Source organism: Schistocerca americana, chromosome 2 (genome assembly GCF_021461395.2).
Source record: "Schistocerca americana isolate TAMUIC-IGC-003095 chromosome 2, iqSchAmer2.1, whole genome shotgun sequence".
Taxonomy (NCBI): Eukaryota; Metazoa; Arthropoda; class Insecta; order Orthoptera; family Acrididae; genus Schistocerca; species Schistocerca americana.
In genome coordinates this window covers 694,497,187-694,521,610 of record NC_060120.1, presented here as the reverse complement: position 1 = coordinate 694,521,610, position 24,424 = coordinate 694,497,187, and the positions used below count along the sequence as shown (strand labels likewise).

General features: G+C 41.3%; 1 protein-coding gene across 1 annotated transcript in view; it reads right to left on the bottom strand.

The window, feature by feature from the left end:
• The window catches only part of LOC124593504 (cyclin-D1-binding protein 1 homolog), a gene marked incomplete in the record, with an annotated part of 95,402 nt that overhangs the window by 51,507 nt on the left and 19,471 nt on the right, over positions 1–24,424 (bottom strand).

The window sequence follows — 24,424 nt, the reverse complement described above, 5'->3', positions numbered from 1 at the left end:
ACGTAGGCAGAGATACATTCTGTGGGGGCTTGGTAACCAGCTACAATGGGGCGGCCGGGATGATTGGGTTTGTGAATTTTAGGAAGAAGGTAGGGGTGCGGGGTGTCAGTGGGGTCAGGAGGTTGATGGAGTCAGATGAAAGGTTTTGCAGGGGGCCTAAGGTTCTGAGGATTCCTTGAAGCTCCGCCTGGACATCGGGAATGGGATTACCTTGGCAAACTTTGTATGTGGTGTTGTCTGAAAGCTGACGCAGTCCCTCAGCCACATACTCCCGATGATCAAGTACCACGGTCGTGGAACCCTTGTCCGCCGGAAGAATGGCGATGGTTCGGTCAGCCTTCAGATCACGGATAGCCTGGGCTTCAGCAGTGGTGATGTTGGGAGTAGGATTAAGGTTTTTTAAGAAGGATTGAGATGCAAGGCTGGAAGTCAGAAATTCCTGGAAGGTTTGGCGAGGGTGATTTTGAGGAAGAGGAGGTGGGTCCCGCTGCGACGGAGGACGGAACTGTTCCAGGCAGGGTTCAATTTGGATAGTGTCCTGGGGAGTTGGATCATTAGGATTAGGTTTAGGATCATTTTTCTTCATGGCAAAGTGATACTTCCAGCAGAGAGTACGAGTGTAGGACAGTAAATCTTTGACGAGGGCTGTTTGGTTGAATCTGGGAGTGGGGCTGAAGGTGAGGCCTTTGGATAGGACAGAGGTTTTGGATTGGGAGAGAGGTTTGGAGGAAAGGTTAACTACTCAATTAGGGTGTTGTGGTTCCAGATTGTGTTGATTGGAATTTTGAGGTTTTGGAGGGAGTGGAGCTGGAAGTGGGAGATTGAGTAGATGGGAGAGACTGGGTTTGTGTGAAATGAGAGGAGGTTGAGGTTTGCTGGAAAGGTTGTGAAGGGTTGAGTGAGTTGCCTTTCCGAAGGTGGAAAACCAGGAGATTGGATAGTTTTTTGAGGTGAAGGGTGGCATGCTGTTCTAATTTGCGGTTGGCCTGTAGGAGGATGCTCTGAACAGCCGGTGTGGATGTGGGAGAGGAAAGATTAAGGACTTTTATTAAGAATAGGAGTTGACGGGTGTGTTCATTGGTTAAGTTGATGTGTAGGTGAAGGATTAGGTGGGTGAGGGCAATGGATTGTTCAGTTTGGAACTGGTATAGGGACTGATGGAAAAAAGGGTTGCAGCCAGAGATGGGAACTTTAAGTGTGAGGCCTTTGGGGGTAATGCCAAATGTTAGACAAGCCTGAGAAAATAGAATATGGGAGCGTAATCTGGCTAGGGCGAAGGCATGTTTGCGGAGGGAATGTAAATAAAACTTAATGGGGTCGTTATGGGGGTGTTGTGAGGGTGACATGGTATTAGAAGGTGGAAAGTGTAACGTGAGGCTGAAATGAAAATGAAAATAAAAATATATGGGGAGAGATAAAGGTGAACTGGAAAGTAACTGCAGATCTGGTGTGAAAAAGGCGAAAAGGTGTTGGTTACAGCTGGGCTATGTTGGACTTGGGTTGGTAGACAACGATGTGCACAAAGGTTAGGTGGTTGCTCCCATCCTTCATCAAAGACACCAACCACTTTCTCGAACGCCTGGAATCCTTACCCAATCTGTTACCCCCAGAAACCGTCCTTGTAACCATTGATGCCACTTCCTTATACACAAATATTCCGCATGTCCAGGGCCTCGCCGCGATGGAGCATTTCCTTTCACGCCGATCACCTGCCACCCTACCTAAAACCTCTTTCCTCATTACCTTAGCCAGCTTCAACCTGACCCACAACTTCTTCACTTTTGAAGGACAGACATACCAACTATTAAAGGGAACAGCCATGGGTACCAGGATGGCCCCCTCGTAAGCCAACCTATTCATGGGTCGCCTAGAGGAAGCCTTCTTGGTTACCCAGGCCTGCCAACCCTAAGTTTGGTACAGATTTATTGATGACATCTCCACGATCTGGACTCACAGTGAAGAAGAACTCCAGAATTTCCTCTCCAACCTCAACTCCTTTGGTTCCATCAGATTCACTTGGTCCTACTCAAAATCCCACGCCACTTTCCTTGACGTTGACCTCCATCTGTCCAATGGCCAGCTTCACACGTCCATCCACATCACACCCACCAACAAGCAACAGTACCTGCATTACGACAGCTGCCACCCATTCCACATCAAACGGTCCCTTCCCTACAGCCTAGGTCTTCGTGGCAAACGGATCTGCTCCAGTCCAGAATCCCTGAACCATTACACCAACAACCTGACAACAGCTTTCACATCCCGTAACTACCCTCCCGACCTGGTACAGAAGCAAATAACCAGAGCCACTTCCTCATCCCCTCAAACCCAGAACCTCCCACAGAAGAACCACAAAAGTGCCCCACTTGTGACAGGATACTTTCCGGGACTGGACCAGACTCTGAATGTGGCTCTCCAGCAGGAATACGACTTCCTCAAATCCTGCCCTGAAATGAGATCCATCCTTCATGAAATTCTCCCCATTCCACCAAGATTGTCTTTCCACCGTCCACCTAATCTTCGTACCTGTTAGTTCATCCCTATGAAATCCCCAAACCACCTTCCCTACCCTCTGGCTCCTATCCTTGTAACCGCCCCCAGAGTAAAACCTGTCCCATGCACCCTCCCACCACCACCTACTCCAGTCCTGTAACCCGGAAGGTGTACACGATCAAAGGCAGAGCCACGTATGAAAGCACCCACGTGATTTACCAACTGACCTGCCTACACTGTGATGCATTCTATGTGGGAATGACCAGCAACAAACTGTCCATTCGCATGAATGGACACAGGCAGACAGTGTTTGTTGGTAATGAGGATCACCCTGTGGCTAAACATGCCTTGGTGCACGGCCAGCACATCTTGGTACAGTGTTACACCGTCCGGGTTATCTGGATACTTCCCACCAACACCAACCTATCCGAACTCCGGAGATGGGAACTTGCTCTTCAATATATCCTCTCTTCCCGTTACCCACCAGGCCTCAATCTCCGCTAATTTCAAGTTGCCGCCACTCATACCTCACGTGTCATTCAACAACATCTTTGCCTCTGCACTTCCGCTTCGACTGACATCTCTGCCCAAACTCTTTGTCTTTAAATGTGTCTGCTTGTGTCTGTATATGTGTGGATGGATATGTGTGTGTGTGTGTGTGTGTGTGTGTGTGTGTGTGTGTGTGTGTGTGTGTGTGTGTGTGTGTGCGCGCGCGAGCGCGAGTGTATACCCGTCCCTTTTCCCCCTAAGGTAAGTCTTTCCACTCCCGGGATTGGAATGACTCCTTACCCTCTCCCTTAAAACCCACATCCTTTCGTCTTTCCCTCTCCTTCCCTCTTTCCTGATGAGGCAATAGTTCGTTGTGAAAGCTTGAATTTTGTGTGTATGTTTGTGTGTCTATCGACCTGCCAGCACTTTCGTTTGGTAAGTCACATTATCTTTGTTTTTGGATATGTTTTTCCCGCGTGGAGTGTTTCCCTCTATTATATTAATATTGTTAAATAATTTAGTTGGATGTGAATGTGTTGAGGTGAATTTCTTTAGCCAGAAATTTGCTATTTTATCTTTTCCAGGGGCTTTTCAATTGTGAGTATAATTAATTGCTTGGGTGACTTCATGTTGCAAAATTATCACTTCAGGCATTTGTGGTATCATCTTGTACGTATCTGTTTCTGCTTGTATCCACCGTGCATGTCTGTTATGTTGTACCGGGTTTGACCATATGTTGCTCCAGAAGTGTTCCATGTCTGTTATGTTTGGTGGATTGTCTATTTTAATGTGTGTGTTATCTATTGTCTGATAAAATTTCTTTTGGTTTGTGTTGAATGTTTGGTTTTGTTTCCTTCTATTTTCACTTTTTTTGTATCTTCTAAGTCATTTGGCCAATGCTTGTAATTTCTGCTTCTTTTCATCTAATTGCTCTATCACTTCTTGTTGTGAGATTTTACCTAACCTTTTTCGTTTTTTTCTGACATTTCATTTCTTATAAATTGTATTAGCTGTCCGATGTCTTTTCTCAGTTTTTCTATTCTGATCTATAGCCTGTGTTGCCATGCTGGTTTTGTGGGTTTCTTCTGTGTGTTGGTTGGTTCTTATCTCTGCCTAGTGTGTATATTTAGTGTAATGAGTGCTCCTATATAAACCAGTAGTTGTAACTCTTCCATAGTTGTGTTTTCATTTATTTTGTTGTGTATGATTGTGTTTATTATTATTATTATTATTGTTGTTGTTTTGTTGTTGTCTTCATTCCGAAGACTGGTTTGATGCAGCTTTCTATGCTGCTTTAACCTGAGCGAGCCTCTTCATCTCCGAATTACTACTGCAACTTGCATCCTTCTGAATCTGCTTACTGTATTCATCTCTTGATCTCCCTCTATGATTTTTATCCCCCACACTTCCCTCCAATACCAAATTGGTGATCCCTCAGAATGTGCCCTATCATCAATGGATCCCTGCTTTTAGTCAAGTTGTACCACAAATCTCTTGTCGCCCTCACTGTATTCATTACTTTCTCATTGGTTACATGACGATATTTCACTTCCATGAATGGCTACACTTCAGACAAATACTTTCAGAAATGACTTCCTAACATCTAATATTCAATGTTAACAAATTTCTCTTCTTCTGAAATGCTTTTCTTGACACTGTCAGTCTACAAATGTCCATTCTGTTCAACTGTTCTTCTAAGTCCTTTGCTCCATGTGACAGAATTACAATGTCATTGTCAAAACACAAAGTTTTTATTTCTTCTCCCTAGGTTTAAACACCTACTCCAAGTTCTTCTATGGTTTCTTTACAGCTTGTTCAATGTTAAGATTGAATAGCATCAAGGATAAGCTACAACCCTGTCTCACTCCCTTCTCGACCACTGCTTACCTATCATGCCCCTAGACTCTTTATAACTGCAATCTGGTTTCTGTACAAGATAGCCTATCACTCCCTGTATTCTACCCCTGCTACCTTCAGAAAGTCAAAAAGATAGTATTCCAGTACACACTGTCAAAAGCTTCCTCTAAGTCTACAAAAGCCATACACGTAGGTTTGCCTTTCCTTAACCTATATTCTAATATAAGTCGAAGAGTCAGTATTGCCAGTAGTGTTCCTACATTTCTTCAGAAACCAAACTGATCTTCCCCAGAGTCGGGTTCTACACGTTTTTCCATTCTTCTGTGAGGAATTCTTGTTAGTATTTTGTAATATTCCCACTGTCAGTAATGGCTTTTTTTCCCCGAGTTGGTATTATTACATTTTTCTTAGAGTCTGAGTATTTAGCCTGTCTCATACGTCTTGCACAACAGATGGAAGAGTTTTGTCACAATAGTTCTGACAGAACTTCATCTACTCCTGAGGCCTTGTTTCGATTTAGTTCTTTCAGACCTCTATCACATTCTTATCGCAGTATCATATCTCCCATTTCATCTTCACCTATGTAGTCCTCCATTTCTATAATACTGCCCTCAAGTACATCTCCTTGTATAGGCCCTCTATAATACTCCTTCCACCTTTCAGCTTTCCCTTCCTTGTTTAGGACTCTTTGGTATTTTGCACTTCCTGTCGATCTCATTTTTTTAACGTTTATAGTCCCTTTTGCCTGCTTCATTTACAGTGTTTTTGTATTTTCTCCTTTCATCAATTAAATTACTTATCTCCAGTGTTATCCAAGGATTTCTGCTAGGCCTTGTCTTTTTACCTACTTTATTCTCTGCTGCCTTCACTATTTCAGTTCCCAAAGCTACCTATTCATCATTTTCTGTATTTCTTTGCCCTGTTGTCACTCATTGCCTAATGCTCCCTTTGGTTCTTTCATACCACACCATGCGGCTATCCGTACCACTGAGGCACTCCAAAGCCGCCCCACTGACGGCAAGGTCCGTGGTTCACGCATCTACATAATAATATTTATTATGTAGATCCACATCATTGTGAGAAAGTAATTATTGACTTTTCTGAGCAATAATTTAAACAAGCCATCATTTCTGCCATTCCCACTGTTTATGGACAATCACAACTATCATGTTGTTTAATAATGACCCACGTAACTTTTTTTTAATTCCTGAAGTGCTTTATTTTATGTGCAAAGTTCGTGTGTTTTAGCTCTCTGACAACAAACAGGGAAACTTTAGTCTTCACTTTTGATTACCACTGTCCTCTGAATAACAACGAACCAACTCTCTGGTGCAAAAGATCCTATATGTTAGGTAGAAATTTTCTCTTCACTTTTGTTTGCTTTTAGCTGCATCTAGTTTACAGGGAAAAAGTTTAATATCAGTGTAGGAAAGGAAGGAGTGAAGGTTAAAGCTGAATGTTCCACTAACAGCGAGGCCATCAGAGACAGAGGACAAGCTCGGAATGTTTCACGCATGAGGAAGGAAAATGGCCACGCCCACTTCAAATGAAGCATCCTGAAATTTGAGAGGAGCAATTTACAGGAATCATAGAAAACTTTAGTATGGATGGTCATGCAGGGATTTGAACTGTCACCTCACTCAGTAGTAGTGTAGTACAATGAACAAAGAATTAACTTTTTCATCTGTATTTAAATATCTTCTCCATGTTCTCAACAAAAGCTCTTTCTAAAAATTATGACTGAATCATTCTGGCTGATCTGTCTGTCTGTCTGGTTAAGGAACTAAACAGCGAAGTCATCAGTCCCTTGCTCAGGAGGTCAGTCTTGAGTTAATGACATACACCATAAATTTGATTTTATTACGAAAGTATGGAGAAGCTGTAAAAGTAATGCACTGAATGCAATACTGGTGCCACAGCTGAAAAATTTAAGGAGAAGTATACTGGCTGGTCTGGTCCATACAGTGACAAGCCAAAATATTACGACCACTGCCCACCGAGACACTGGATGCTGCCTGGTGGCGTTGCTGGCATGTGACACAGTAACAAAAGTATGTTAGCACAGCAGACAAGGAAGTGGGACTACCTATCGAAGATGTAAGCTGCAAATGGGGAAATCCATTGAGATAAGTGATTTTGACAAAGGCAGATTTATTAGTATGGAGAGCCTGTCATGAAGTATCTCAAAATGGCGAGCTGACAGAATGTTCAAGTGCTACTGTCATGAGCTTCTAAGGAAAGAGGTAGAAGGATAGTGAAACTATCACTAGGGGCTAAATTGTTGGACGCATCCACGACTCTTCAAAGAACAGGGGGTTCAGAGGCTTGTCTGCTCTGTAAGGTAGGACAGATGGTGATCTGTAGCGTCTCTGCTGAAAGAGCACAATGAAGGTGCATGCACAAGTGTTTCAGAGCACACTGTTCATTGTACATTCTTGAACATGGACTTCAGCAGCAGACGACCCTGCATGTTCACAAGTGGAGCCAATGACATTGTCAATTATGGTTGCAGTGAGCACGGAACCATTGGGATTCAATTGTCGACCAATGGAAACGTGTCAGTTCTTTGGGTGAAAAACATTTTTGCTACATTAAATTGCTGGCAGTCTCTACAAATACTGTCATTGAGGTGAATGGCAGCTTAAAGCGTGCAGTGCACCATGGACTCAGGCTGATAGGGAGAAGTATTATGCTGTGGGAGACATTCTCCTGTGCTTGCATGGGACCTGCGGTAGTAATAAAGACATGCTGACTGCTGTGAACCACTTGCATCCCTTCATGCTTTATGTTCCCTGATGCCAATGTCATCTTTCATTAGCAGTATAACTGTCCATTTCTCAGAGCCAAAACTGTGCTACATTGGTTTAAGGAGCATTATAGTGAACTCGCGTTGATGTCTTGGCAAGCAAATTTACCTGATGTAAATCCTATTGAACCCATCTGGGTTGCTACTGGGTGCCATCAGCAGGTACTCAAATCAGCAATCTGTTACTTATGCAAATTACATGATCTGTGCGTAGACATCTAATGCCACATACCTCCACAAGCCTACCAACAAACTGTCGGATCACTGATACATAAAATCAGCAATGTATTTCACTCCAAAGAAGGACAAACTAGGTGTTAAACAGGTGGTCATAATATTCTGGCTCATCAGTATAGATTAGAGCAGACAAGGGGTCCCCCAGGGACCACCTGTGGTAAGAGAAACCTCACACGCATCCGACTCACCAACAATCTAATAAAGAGCGAAGACAGTTACAGAGTAAAAAGGTCTTGGTGAAACGAGATTCTTACAAGTGCAAATGAGAAGACTAAATATGTGATGCTGGACCAACAACAACAAAACAGGATAAGAGAAATAATCAGGACACCACAGGAGGGTGGGGCCAGGCTAGTCCTGGAGCTCTACATTCAGTGGGTGCTGACCCTCTCACAGCCGTCTCACCTTCAATGTTTTATATTCAAAGCAATACATAGGGAAAGAGCATTCACTATTTATTGGAGCGCTACACCTAAAACAGAAAATAGGATGTGACATAGAAAGGGGGCTAACCACATGTAAAAGCAATTAAAACAGAGTAAAAGAGCGACGACCAATGCAGCTGGCAAAGGAGGTAAGCACCGAGGTCCCCCCCCCCCTCCCCACCAAACACAGATCATGAAGTGGGATGCCCCAAACCCGACCGCCCTGCCCCCAACCTCAACATGAACATAGTTAAAATGGTGTAGCTGAGAATAAAAGCATTTTAATTGAGACCAGTTCAACTGTGCATGAGTCTTCCCCCAATGTTACAGGTAAAGAATATGGAAGGCCATTCCTAGCATGCAGAGCCAAGAGGAGGGGGAATTCCACCAGGAAGTGATCTAGTTTTTAAGGCTCTGCAACCTGAACATACACAATGCTCTTTACATAAAATAAAACTATGGATTAATCTTGTGTGACTGATGCAGAAGTGACACAGGACAGAGGACTCCTTTTGGGAGGAACAGGAAGAGAGTTCCATAAAGCAGGAGTCTGCTTGACAGTACAGTGTGCCAATGCCGCTACACTATTTAGTCAGCGGGAATACTTCACGAGCAGGCAGTGAATTGATAATAGCCTGGGAACAGAACCCTGGGAGAGGAAATCTACCTCGACATGCAAGTCAACCCATGGGAAGTAAAGTGTAATAATCCATACAGAGACAGGCACAGAAAAGAAACAGCATGCAACTGATGTAGACTGCTAACAGCTAAGCACTCAGCAACAACACAAGGCACAAAGCACAAGGTGATGTCCATGGTGGTTAAACATTTAACTACAGGTAAAAACTGGCCTGTCCGGCCTACTGCCACCCACAGGTAAACACATCCGCTATATGCATCATGTGCACCCTCCACAGCAGGTTTCTGCACCATCCCGCTGAAATACCGATGCCAGCGCATCTGCTTCCATCTTTATGTTCAATGGCAGGGATACTAGATGGAGTTTAGCCCAATTCATGTTGCACCACCTACAACTGAGGAGAGGTCTTATTTGCACCCGTGAAGCCCACCACCTGGGGTCCACAAAGGACATGTCGAGTGATTAATCATTACTCTTGTCAAATGGTCATTCTATTCATTCCCTCAGATATTCACGACTCGGGATATAGAGAGACAACTGAGCAAGCAGTATGATTAAGGTCAGAAAGAAGGTCATGAGTAGCAGACATCGCAGGGTGACAAGAGTAATATCAATCAAGAGCCTGGAAACTAAACACTGAGTCACTACAAATTAAAACATGGTCAATGGATGTATAATAAAATAGGGCTCCGTCAATGGCTACCAGCTCCAGCATGAAAACATTACTTGTTCCCAGCATCAAATGTTGTTCCCACAAGTGAGAGATATAATAACATCTTCCGTATGTTGTATCCCCTCATCACTACCCGTGGAAGGAGAAGGGGAGCCTCAGCACTACGGGAGCCTACCAATGCTGAAGCCCTGCCACCATCAGAGCCAATGGACACAGAACCCAGCAGAGTTCGCATAGTAGTAGTAGTAGTAGTAGTAGTAGTAGTAGTTTCACTTCTCCCCCTTGGGGGGTGGGAGGAGGGGGGATGGGGAGTAGTGTCATACTATTTATGTTGGGATAAAAAGACTGCAATAAATGTTGACATTTAGAAAAAGCCTGTAGGATTGCTGTTTCCAGCAAAACCAGATAGTTGGCTGTGGATCGTCCCTCCTAGAAACCAGACTGATAAACAGGAAAAAGGCCCCATTATTAAAAAACCAATCCTAATCATAAGGTTACCATCCTTCCAACAAATCATAGCAAGCTCCAAAAATTGTTGAAAGGTTATCAGTGAGGTGTGTTTCTTGGAGAGCAAAACAGGTCACAAAACAAGAGGAAATTAGTTATGGTTCTGGTGGGTGACAATAATGTCTATAACAATTCGATTGGATCATGCTGAGGATGTCCCGGTTAGGCGTGAAGGGATCAGTAGCACAGGTCACACCCCAGGATCACTACCTGTCATCTGTGGGTGCAGGGCAACATCAATAAACATGGTTCAGAGTCTAAGGGATGGGGAATGGGGAATCCAGGGTCCCTGGGGGAACTTTCTCCTGAGATATCTTTTTTTTCTCTTTCACCACTTTTGGTGATCGAGATTCTTATGAGGTCTGTTGTACGAACAGAAGAAGACTGAGCAGCCCTGGAACCCACAGTCCATAGCACCTTCAGCCATCAGCTTCTATCCGGCCTTTTCCAGGTAGTGTGTTCCTGAGAGGGAGTGCTGTCATCGGTCGATATCAGATGAGGAAGCTGCTTCGTGATGGGTGCAGCAAATAGCTCCCAAAATTGGTGTTGCAGGGACCACGAAAGGGGAAGTCCTATCACCCCCATCATCAAGTTTATTTGTACAATTAGAAGAAGAAGATATTAAGGGATTATGTACACCAGGTACTGTTGAAGACCTGTCCACCATAGTGGTAAAGGTCAATATCATTGAGACTGGATACAAACAATCATATTTTTTCTTAGCTTCAAAATATGCAAGACAACCACAACCTTCAGTTGTTGGATTTTGCATTCCTTGAGTGGGTTAGCACATTTCAGGGATCAGGGAACGTGGTCATTCAAGCAACTGACACACACACATGGTAATCCACATGGTTTTTTTTTTGTGAAATGATTGGTTAGAGTCGCCACACATGTCTGAAGTGCTGGCTTTTAAAACACCGCATTCCGAGTGGGAAATACAGCATTATATCACAACAGTAACATAATTCTTACATTCTTCTAGAAGCAAACCCCCCTCAAAAGCAAGGATGAATACATCAGTATCTACCACATTGTCTGGCAGGCCTCAATGTACACCACATATGAAGTGCACCCCCCACCTCTCCATTTGTGTATTATATTAGATCATATTAATCCCTGTACCATCTTCTGGTACTTATGGGGTGTGACAAAAGCAACAGGTACATCATCAAGTTGCCACATCATAATAGAAATCAAAAAGCACTTGCTACCAACTGAACATGTTAACATATCAACAGTGCTTGATCTTACGACTCGAGAACATACACTTTCAAGATGCTTCAGCATGTTCCCAGGCAATCAAAACCATCATTGATTTTCTTACGGCTTAGTGATGATGAGCAACATGTTGATATATGGAAACCAGAAACCAAATTTGATTTATGTGGTGAACATCACAAAACAGTACAAGGCAAGAATAATTTGCAAACAGAAATGGATCTACATTCACAGATCAGTCATTGTCTCAGAGATTGTCTTTTAAATCTTATGTACGATCCACTGGAGGTACAAAATCACAGCATCGGTCCTATCACATGTACCATGGATACTACCTATCCAAAGGTACCAGAACTGCACCTAAATACTTGAACTGTATAGCCAAATCATCAGTTTCTCAAAAGCAGGATATGTTCTCTGCCAATGACTGACTGAAAGGGGATCGTCTCTCAAAAATATTATTATTTCTAAGTTGTGTGATATGTAATGTTAATTATAGCTGTATTTACTGATTAATAAATTATGATACTGCATGTATTTTTATATTGATTTTTATAGCGCATTATAACTTCATCATTTAACATAAATGTTAAGATCATCAATGGTTGGGGTTTATTATCGGCCATCCATGTTTACATGTAGATAATGGAATCCCAATCAGGATAACAATGATTTACCAACATTACACATCTCTACCCCAGTGCCACCAATATGATTAACTCTGAAACTTTTCCCATTACCTCTTTCTGCTTTTTGTAAAAGACCACCGAGGCTTTACTCTCATTGTCCAAAAGGCTGATAGGTTTTCTACTGACAGTCTGGGCTTGAATCTTCATAGTACCACCTGCCTGTTCTTGATTATTTGAGCAGGGGGCAGGATAGATCTCTTGGCGTTCCAAGGTCTGTTAAATAAAGGCACGAGCTGCACAGTGGAATGTGCCCATGATGTGATACACAACCAGTCCTGCCTGCTGTCTCGGCGTTCACTTATCGCTAATGTACTGCACAGCATCTAGTTTGCTCTGCTGAATACACATTCTGGTAGCTACCCTTCCAGTACTGCCCTTTCTTGATGATGTAATTAGATCGAGAAGAGGACATACAAATAGAGATCGGTACCTATTACCCACTGAACATTGCCACTAAGGACACATGAATAACAGGAAAGGTTTGAGGCAGAGATAGAATCTGTTGCTGAGCTGAAGTGTGTCACTGGAACTCTATTCGACACCCATGTCCACTGATGAGATGAGTGTCTCGAGTTCTCAGCCTCTGGGGCAGGTGTTCGCAGAGCCACAGAGGTGGTAGGCATTAAAATATGAGGAACTAATGAGGGTGTCAGTAAAAGGTTCAATGAGCAAATGATGACTTTAAAAGACAAATGAATGGTCAAAACAACTACTTGTAAAAAGATATTGATGGTGACATAAGATGAACACAACCGAACTGCAGTTTTGCTCCCTCACTACCAGGTGACATAAGATGAACACAACCGAACTGCAGTTTTGCTCCCTCACTACCAGGTTTACATTTATATTACAGGATATAACAGCACAGAAGCATCAGAATCTTACACGTGGGTAAGCACAGTCTTTTTTCAACTTGCGTTCTTAATCTATTCATGTTCTGTTGAAATCCCCACCTTAATGATGTGGATCAGCTATTACAAATGTTTGACATGAGGCCTTTGGATTCATCAATACAAACATCAACATCTACAAAGTTGTTTCCTTCAACTGAGAGCAAGAGAACTTTCAATCTGGTGGCTTTAAGTGAGCTGCCTTTGCTTTTACCTTATACCTTGGTAGGCATTTGTCACTGACGGTAAGAGTTGTTGACAGTGTAGAAAGGGTTTCTTTCCTGCTATGTCCTTGCAATGTCATACATATCTCGCTGATTGCTTGCTGTGTTAACCACTGATGAAAGCTCCTGTTCAATCTGCATAGTAGTGTTTGTTTTATGTACAGATTTCTACAGTGCTGTGGATAACAAGTTGCTGAAACTTGCAAGCTTTGCAGACGACAATATTCACTTTGTTTCACGATATGAGACTTCTAGTTACTTTTGCCACCTGAATGTTCAACTCGGTGGCATGTAATTTGCAGTCACTGTTCTATAAGAGATGGTCAATTTGAGAGCTGCCACACTTTGGTCAGAATGTTCAGGGTGACCCTGTTTCACATGCTCTTTGTCCACATATAGTGCTGGCAGATTTCTCATTGCACTGAACTGTGGTGTGCCTGTAACTCAGATATTTGATATGTCTAATTGGTGTAAAGAGTTGTATGTTAAGGAGTATTTACTCACCCTTCATGTATTTCAGTTATGCCTGTATGTTGAGAGTTAAAACAAATGTCAATGTTTTCCCCAACACACTACTTACTTAGTTATATTTTTTTTCTTCTATTACTCTAAAAGTGACCATTTTTCCAATATCTGTTTCATGTTTATGTTCATGGTATGTTGAGTGTGTTGTAGAGTGTCACCCTCTTTCTTTGTCCTTGGTAATTTTGATGCTTGTTGGGCAGTGGTAGTATGTATCAGATGGGCATCATCATGCAAACATTTCACAGTTTTCAGGGTACCAACTAGTCATCCTAATGATTTCAATGTGTATTCTCTCTTAACAAGAACAAACGGACTATGACACAATGTTGTCCTGTTACGTTTTTGCTTCATTTTATTTTAGGGCTGCTAAAGAAAACATTCCTTTCAATGTGGTCAGGAAGCCACACAAGCACACTGGGACATTAATAGGTTGATTGTTGCTGAAGAGTTCCCACAATCAGGAGGGGACACACATGAACATAATTTAATTTTGATTATTGTAGAGACCTCAAAGGTCAGCTGAGCAATGCAAGTATCAATTGGGTTACATATAAAACAAATTATTAATTGTGTACATATTACCGGCATAAATATTTAAAACACATTTACAACATTAAAATAAAGTATGCATTATATTACAGTTCACTGATGTATCATGTACTAATACTACAAGTACAATGATAAACATGTTAGAAACACACCATTTTCTTGGCTACAATTAAAACTAACTACTTACTGATGACTAAGTTCTCAATTTTATAGAAAATCTTACATTTCCCTTTTGAACTGTTTATCTAGTAGCTCCCTGATACAATGTCTACTTTTAAGTCACAGTGGAATGTTACCAGGTCATGTTTGGTCTTGGTACTGTACTTCTGGCACAAGTCATACAGCTAGTGTCTACAACAGTTCTCCCTCATATGCATTACATGCTGCAAGATACACAATGACGACAGAGTTGTAATCTTTAGTTTTCTGAAGCTAGATCTCCAATGAGCCCTGGGGGTGCCATGCTGCAAATTGTCCTCACTGCCCTTTTTATTAATTTAAAGACAGAATTGTACAACACTGTAGTGAGTGCAAAAGTATTACAGACAGTGCTTGGCTGGGATGAACTGGCTTTACGCACAAAAAGAACTGATAAGTGCCCATTCGTGGCCTTTGCGAATCCATCCTCCAGATGCGAGTGATGGGCAATGACACTGTGCAGAGTCGATATAACATTCCACTGGAGAAATATTACTGTGAAAGGGTAATGACTGACAGAAGGGACTCACCACTAGCCGGCTTTCCGCATTAGGAAAACATATTCTTTCGCTTAACCTAAAGCTCCATAAGAAATGTGCAGGGAAGCCATATTCCTGCAGGTGAGCAACCATCCCGAACCTCCTGAACTCCTCAAAGAGTAAATGTGTTTGTGATATGCCGCAAGTTATCATCCTGGGGGGTAAAACTGTGAGAAGACTTGCTGGACGCCTGTACTTTAAAGTCAGCACACAATGACAATCTGCAAATGAAATATATTAGGAACTTTTGGGAGAATTCAGCAGCAAGTTGGCACCTTGGAAAGAATAATCAAGAGAACTGCCTAGGAGTAATCTTCTAGTAGCTGGCACTGGTAAGATGGGATGATAAAACTTCAGTGCTCTGGAAAAACAAAAAAAGGGGAGACCTGGAGCCAAGTCAGTGGGCTGGTGAGCAGAAAAATGTTTTTTCAGTGGAATGAGGAATGAGGCTGTGAGGATTCTTTTGAGAGACTGTGCTGGGACATCATGTAAAGACCTGGTGGGCAGGACTAGGCACTGATCCGATCTTATGACTCCAGTCTATTCCAAGTTGTTTCACTTCCCTTTCCAGTCTGCTAGCTTTCATTCCAGTCCAATTCTTGTTCTCAAGAGCATTCAACGTTCTTTTCGTTTCTGAAGCCAGTCTTTCATCTGATGCTTCATTTGCAATATAATTCCATACTGCCAACAAGACAGTCCCACAAGCACTGTCATCCAGTTTAAATCCGATTCCTTAGGTGCTGCCTCTGTAATCTGCTGACATGCAGAACTTCATCCTGGCTGCAGAGCAACCCTTCATTATATTACTACCTGAATGGCAAATGCGTTGCCTTGTAGCCCTCATCTGTGGGCAGTGGCACTAACCCTACCCACCCGCACAATGGTCAGGCACTTTAAATGCCAGGCACTGCCCACTTATAGAGATGAATGACAAGATAACGGCCCAAGACACTGACAGCCAAATCAGCACTGGAACCAATTTGTGCCAAGTATGACAGTCCATGCTCAGTGAAACCCCATGTTGAACATTTTTTTTGCTTTTTTTTTTTTTTTTTTTTGCTACTATCTTTGTTTATCTCCCAGTCATTCTGATGTTTTGCACACTTCCACTGAAGAGGTGACTTTTGGTTCAATTAATTGTGATCAAGCCTGGTGCCCAGCACGCAAGATCAATTTTTCCCAATACAGCCACTGAAAGTTCCCATTCAACACAATTTAGCATTGAATGTGGACTCAATCATGAAGCACCAAAGTTTGATGCCCAATGTGGGGCTCACTGTCACACGAGTTAGCACAATATATTACGGACTACGTATTAAAACATAACAGACAACATTCAGCAATTAAATACTACCACAAAGGCACAGTTTCCTCAGGGAAGATATACTTTTGCTGATTTTACACGCCACTCTTTTACTGTGGTTATCTTTTATTTCGATTATTCGAAGACAGATTGGATTCAATCATTATCCCAAGGAAGTTAATAGCGTATAATTACTGTTCAAATTGTTTGTTATGGTTCCATCTAATACGTAGGTCTCCTGCTTTATCTTGATTGATTCTTCACATTACAACCAACTTCAAAGTTGCGTGTGGTCAGACCTATTTCACAATTCAATATATCCATTGACTCCAATATTATGCAGACAGCTACATCACCAGCAAACAAACAACTGCATTAAGTTATTAAGAAAATCATTAATGTAAATAACGAATAAGAGCAGACCCAGTACCAAATCTTGAGGAACGCCCATATCCACTAAAAAGTGCAACTCCTTCCCATTAACAGTTTTCTGTGTTTTACTACTCAAATAAGATTTCACTAACTTCACAGGATTTCCTGTAAAGCCATAGACCTGAAACATATTTAATAACATATTATGGGACACAGTGTCAAAAGCTTTATCAAACGCCAGAAGTCTACTTTGAACCAATGCTCTGCTTTCTAGTTACTTAACACAATGTGTCAGAAATGACAAAGCAGCTATAAGTGCTCCAATGCCCGATTTAAAACCAAGCTGACAATCACTGAAGACTTTGTTTTCCTTGAAGTAATTTACATTTTGTTTATTGGCCTATAATTGTCACAACTTAAAAGGCACCTTATTATGAACTAGAGCAATTTTTACATACTTCAGTGCCATGGGGAACTGAACTTCAGCATGTGTGTATATACTGTGTGTGTCATTAGTTCTGCTACAGGAACTGATCAATATTTTAAAATAGCTGCAATAAATCCATAAATATCACTACTCAAGCTGTTCCTCATCTTTTTCAAGACACCAGAAACATCTTGTACCGCAATCAGTTGAAAACTAAATGAACTTAATGGGTTTTACAGTACTTTCCAAAAAATGCTTATGACCAATTATGAGTGTTGATCTTCTTTATTATTTCCTACAACTTAGCAGTAAAAAAAAGTGTTGAACTGTGTAGCATTCAGATCACTACATGCTGTCTGTCTACTCTTTTGCTCTTACACTCACTATTTATTATGTTTCACATGGCCCGTGTCTTATTTTCAGAAGCAAGTCTTATTGGGTCATTCTTTTCATGTGTTGTTTCTTTTAAGGCCTGGGTGGATCTTTTCTTTTCACTTATAAACAATATCTTTATTACATCATACACTGTATTTCTATAACTATATTATTATCTCTCATACACTTTCTTAATCATCAGCACCTCTTCATCAAACACATTATGAAATCTACTTATCTTTACCTGAATACTTCATGAAGAAAGGGTATGGTAACAACACAGGAGAGAGTGACTAGAAGATGTTCAACTTTCTTAGCAACTGAATGTTCTCAGTATATTTGCAGCCAGTTGCCATTGTCTAAATAAAACATCAACATATTCAGAGTCTGCTCTCTTACCAAACAACTTACTTCCATTGGTATACATAGCATGACAGTTTTAGCATTTCCTGTAACATTGGTTTTAAGTGCCTAGAAGTCTAAGCCTTAATTATATCTGACCTTACATATTTTAATTGGAATGGACACCTCTACTGTCTATACAGCTTCCTATGCCTTTGCCTTGTGGTCTTGTTATTTCAGTAGTAATATAAAGTCTGAAAGAATTGGATCAGCTATTGACACAAGAACCAAAATTAGTATACAACTGGAATTTGAAATTGAAACCACCACAAATAATTATCCTATATTTACAAATATGTAGCCATTAACTTGCTAACAATTTCATCTACTGTGCTGCCTCCTGTTTTTGCTCAGTACAGGGCTACAACTATGACATTTAAATGTTATCCTGATAGCTATTACTTCAAATAACATTTCAACTGACCAAGCAGTACCTTTTTCCAAGATTTCAAAAATAATACCCTTTCACAAACAGATCACACATTCATCACAATTTCTATTTACCCTATAATATTTATCAGCTATGATGTAACCATGAGGACAGTATCTCTTTACCAGTTTGTGCCACTATTCTACAAGACAAACAATTTCTGTACCAAAAGACTTTGTCTTATCTTCCACAACAGCCAGTTTGTCAGATAATGATTGCACATTCCATCAGACGATATTAAAAGTGACAGATTTCTGTATAACAGCTGCATCTGGTGATTCATTATCAGAAATTTTACAATTATGACTTCTTCTCCTGGGACTTGTACAAAAAACAGCAACTTTTGTCTGGAATTTCTTATCGTAATATGATATATTGTTTTACAGTCATTCTCATTTATGGTTTCCAGCACATTAATTCTTAGGTAACAGTTAGGTCCTGGGACAATTCTTGTCATCCCCATCGCTACTTATCTCTCCCCCCCCCCCCCCCCATTAACTACAATGTTACTAGCTTCAGAGAACATTTTGATAAAGGTTTCAGTCCTGAACTGTTTAAGGTAATCCATGACTAGACCATCACTTTTTACTTTGAAATTTACTTGGCTTTTTGAATACTGCTCTAATCTTGTTATAGTGTTCACTTATATTGTAGTTTACTCTGTCTACATACTTGTCACTCACACATCTTCTGCACACAATGCCAACATTATCCCGGCCGTTGTGAAGAGGCTTCTTGAAGAGCAAATTAAAGTTTTAGTTTCATTGACCCCACAGGCAGATCCCTGATAACTAAGCAAGCCTTCTACAAACAAGGTGCAAACAGTACTCAAGAGACTGCTAACTAATGACTGTATCACCTCAACAGTGCAATGTATCGAGGCTACCCTTGATCAGTCATTGTATGGAGGTGGAGTACAAAGATTTTTATGGTTGTTGTTATTTATATATATTATCAGCCTAAGCGCATTGCTATATCTTGAGGCACCAGACACATTTCTCACAGACGCAAAGTCTGTACCAACAGGAAATCTCAAACACCAATTACAACAAAATAAACTCACAATCTGCTCCTTAATCGCATGTGTATTTCACCTCCACTATATGCATTCCATTTCATATTTTACTACAGCAAACAACTTTAATGAAGTTCACAATACAGATTACTCTTCATTTGCACTCTGTACATCCTCTCTTCGTTTCCCTTGACAAGCGATGTCACGACAATTTTCATGCCCAACAAGGTACTGTGGTCCGCAGCGAATGTCGAGGTGGGACGCTGTTTTGACAGACTTACTGCCCTGACCAGCAGGAATTCAGGTGCCCTTCTATCTTGTCTTGCAGATAAGATACATCCACTTTTGCTCTCATGACATGCACAAAATAACCAGAAAATTTGCCATACAATATGTGATCCAAAACAGTTGCAAAAATAAGATGCTTGCTGAAGATCACAACTATCCTTTGTCAGTTACAGTGATACAAGAAGTAACACATCACTTTCTCCAAAGTACCAACGTCAAAAAAAGTTTTGCATCACCTCAGTTCGGAGAGTTCCCGAACCTGTACAGAAAATTGGAATGGAGATCAACATAAACATCATTTCTGCCCTTTTTGTTTCTCACGAAAACCACAAATTGCATGCTGTACCACCACACGGTGAGACCTTCAGAGGTGGTAGTCCAGATTGCTGAACACACGGGTACCTCTAATACCCAGTAGCACGTCCTTTTGCATCGATGCATGCCTGTATGCGTTGTGGCATACTATCCACAAGTTCATCAAGGCACTGTTGGTACAGATTGTCCCACTCCTCAACCACGATTTGGCGTAGATCCCTCAGAGTGGTTGGTGGGTCACGTCGTCCATAAACAGCCCTTTTCAATCTATCCCAGGCATGAACGATAGGGTTCATGTCTGGAGAACATGCTGGCCACTCTAGTCGAGCAATGTCGTTATCCTGAAGGACGTCGTTGACAAGATGTCCATGAAGGGGGTGCGAGCTGTCATCCATGAAGATGAATGCCTCGCCAATGTACTGCCAATGTGGTTACATTGTCAGTCAGAGGATGGCTTCACATATCGTACAGCCGTTACGGCGCTTCCACGACCACCAGCGGCTTACGTCGGCCCCACATAATGCCACCTCAAAACAGCAGGGAACCTCCACCTTGCTGCACTTGCTGGACAGTGTGTCTAAGGCATTCAGCCTGACTGGGTTGCCTCCAAACACGTCTCCGACAATTGTCTGGTTGAAGGCATATGTGACACTTATCAGTGGAGAGAATGTGATGCCAATCCTAAGTGGTCCATTCGGCATGTTGTTGGGCCCACTGCATGGTGTTGTGGTTGCAAAGATGGACCTCGCCATGGACATCAGGAGTGAAGTTGTGCATCATGCAGCCTACTGTGCACAGTTTGAGTTGTAACACGACGTCCTGTGACTGCACGAAAATCATTATTCAACATGCTGGCGTTGTTGTCAGGTTTCCTCTGAGCCATAATCCGTGGGCAGCGGTCATCCAGTAGTAGCCCTTGGGCAGCCCGCACAGGGCACATCATCGACAGTTCCTGTCTCTCTCTATCTCCTCCATATCCGAACAACATCGCTTTGGTTCACTCCGAGACGCTTGGACACTTCCCTTGTTGAGAGCCCTTCCTAGCACAAAGTGAGAATGCGGATGCGATCAAACTGCGGTATAGACTGTCTAGACGGTTTAACTATGAACAACACAAGCCGTGTACCTCCTCTCTGGTGGAATGACTGGAACTGATCGGCTGTCAGACCCCCTCCGTCTAATAGGCGCTGCTCATGCATGGTTGTTTACATCTTTGTGCGGGTTTAGTGTCATATCTGAACAGTCAAAGGAACTGTGTCTGTGATACAATATCCACAGTCAACACCTATCTTCAGGAGTTCTGGGAACTGGGGTGATGCACAACATTTTTTGATGTGTGTAATAGGTTAGCTCTCAACAGTCAACTGTTTTATCGCAACAACCATCTGATTCACCAGCAAGTAGCACAGAACAAGTTAAAGTTTTTTTTAATGCTTTGGGACTATCCTTTGACACAACTAACAGTGGTCACTGAGGCATGGCTAGAGCTTACACTGATAGGTGGCAGGCAACAATGACCAGCTTCCAGCTCAGGAATTCCAGGTTCACCAAATCCAAACTCCATGGAAGACTGAGCTCCACGAGTTGCTTAGTAGATATTGTACAGTCAAAAATTAATTCTCGTGGCAGTGCCATATTTTTCACCTAAAGTAAACATATTGATTGATTTGATGCCCAATTCTCTTCATGACTGAAGTTATTGAAAAATAAGTTAACTTTCAAATGATATTGATAATCTGGATAAGAAGATCGTGGAATGGACTTTTTTTTATTTGTAAAGAAATTTATTTATTTTAAAAATTAGTAAATTGATGCGCCTAAGTATCAACATGAAGTTGATGAAATTTTCATAAAATTAAGAGTATGAAATTCGAAGATAGTGTTAAACAAAGGCCATTACAAGTGCTGATGTACTGCTGTAACAGGATGGCTATTGCTTGATTCTGAATAATTATGAAGTTTTTGAGTCAAAGAGTCCAGTCACTCTGGGGAAACTATCGTTCTTCTGTGTGTGTGTGTGGGGGGGGGGGGGGGGGGGGGGGGGGGGGGGGGATTGCAATTTACAAAGAAAAACTGAAGTGGAAACCAAATACCATCTGCAAATATCTGTGGACACCAATAAAGACTGTACACACAAGTACAGGTAAACTTCACCCACAATTGCTAGAAGATCTTGTATGCTTTGATCATTCCCCAGAGAGCAAACAACATCACTGAGACATCTTCCTTACAAATACTAGTTGACTGTGTCCATATCCCAGAGAATCCTGTAACTGTTCTGACATTTCCATCCCATGACTACTATGCAGCAATAATACAATTTCCTTTGTAGTTCCAATCTGTGTCTTACGCCCTCTACCACAAGCAACTTCTGAAATGGTCAGTTTATCAGTATCCACTTACCCATATTCTACATTGAACTGAAGAAAAAAGAAGTTTGGAATTTAATGTCCCATTGATGACAGAAGTATAGCACAAGCTCAGATTGGACTATGACAAGAAAGGAGGTCAGCTATGTCATTCTCAAAGGAAGGATTTCACCATAGATTAGGATGGCCAGACAAGCCACTGTGCCACCTCACTCACTCCCTAAAGTACTGAAACTACTGCCTGTTGGGGGTACCTAGACTGAAGTTATCATATTTGTACCGACCCTGATTATCTTGCTGAAGTGTAAGTATACCATAATTTAGTCATCTGATCTCATTCTAACATGGCTGCTGTTCACTGCAGTTAACAACTGCCCTACCTCTTCCTGTGCAACAGAAAAATTATCTCAAAATTTTGAAATTATCTGTTCCTTTTCCATTATTATACAGCGAAAGTAATACTCAAAGTGATACCAGAAACGATAAGTGTTATTTTTCATGTACACTGTAACAATTTACATGTAGTGCAGGTATAAAATTTTTGTGCAAGAAAATGTAACATTTAACTGCTGCAGTTCATAAACTACTTTTTTTACCAAAGAAATATGCTTGTACCTTGGTAAATCATATATACTGCAAAGAAAATATTTCCAGGTCTGAATAAACCTTACAATCTAAATCTTTGGTGCCCCCAGAAATCTAGCAGAGGCATGATGAGTGGGGTGGGAGTGGGTAGGGGTGTTATTCTATAATCACAATTTTTGACATAAATCAATTCATCAGTTTCAAGGCATGACATGAACGATATTCTATAAGGGACATAAAATACATACCATACTACAGTACAACCTTGATAATATTGCATGCTCAGGGATCTGTCTATGCCAAATTATTGAATATGCTGGATTATTATGGTATTTTTAAAAACCTGGTTTAAAAATGGGATGTAAGCAAACCTAGAGTTTTAATGCACAAAAATAAATAAATTTTATTAATTAAACACAACAGGAGGGATTATAGCATAAAAAATTAAAAGTAGACTTACGTATTACTTTTCTGTAAAAACAAAACTGAACTAAAAGTCAAATATCACAACAGTTAAATCATTTAGGCGCACAATGTTTTAGAAACATTCAATATCCATATATAATTTTTGTACCTCATTTACGAAATAAAATACTGTAAGCACCATAGATTTGGAAAGATCAAGAACAAGCTAATTAATAAAACCTGTTACCAAAAGTTTGGTGTCATTTAATTGGAATCACTGTCTTTAGGAATAGCAGAGATATCTGACATTGTCAGGGGTGTGGAGTACAGCAGCCTGGTATGTACACTGGAGGCTCAGCTGAAATTTTCTTGCATGCCTTCTGGAACATTGCAGAAATGCCAACTTGCTCCTTGGTTTGAGTTATGCTCAAATTCAGAGTTTCAGAAGCACTGCATTGTAGGCTATTCTCAGAAAATTTCACAAACATATTTAAGGCTTCTGAAGCCTCAGCTCAACAGATGTGAGTTGCAGGCATTTCTTCTTCATCACTCTCAGTTTCTGGTGCCTCATGTGGGTTGAAAATATTTTGTAATATCACATCGTCCATCAGCTCTTCTTTGATAGCTAAATTTCTGCCAACTTCGATCCATTTGTCAACACCTTCTGGTGCAAACTCACTCAGATCAAGAGTGGATGAAGAATTTATCACTTTTACAATTTTAGAGCAATCAACTGTCAACTTATCTTCATTTACGCTAATTTCCATCTCATCTCCTTGACTAGTTAATGTCACGTTCTCTCCAGGCCTAACAATGCAACTGGCTTATCTTTGTGAGAATATAATTACTCAGTGAGGCAAACGATGGTTACTGACAAGGCACTAAGCCAAACTGTTCTGTTGTTTCTTGAAGGAGTCCAATTGTACTGCAAACTGCACAGAGCGAAAAGTAAGGGATAATTTCTTAAGTGTGTCAAACTATCAGGTCTGCCAGATTATTAGGTGCTGGATTATCGTGGTCTTACTGTATATCCCACAGAACTGATGGTTATCAACTCATTTCTAGAAGTTTATGAGAATTCTGTACAGTAATGAATAAAAACTCTGCACTACAGCTTCCCGGGAGTGGGCGGGGAGAGGGGGGAGACCAAAAGTGCCTCTTCTGACCCCCTCCCTC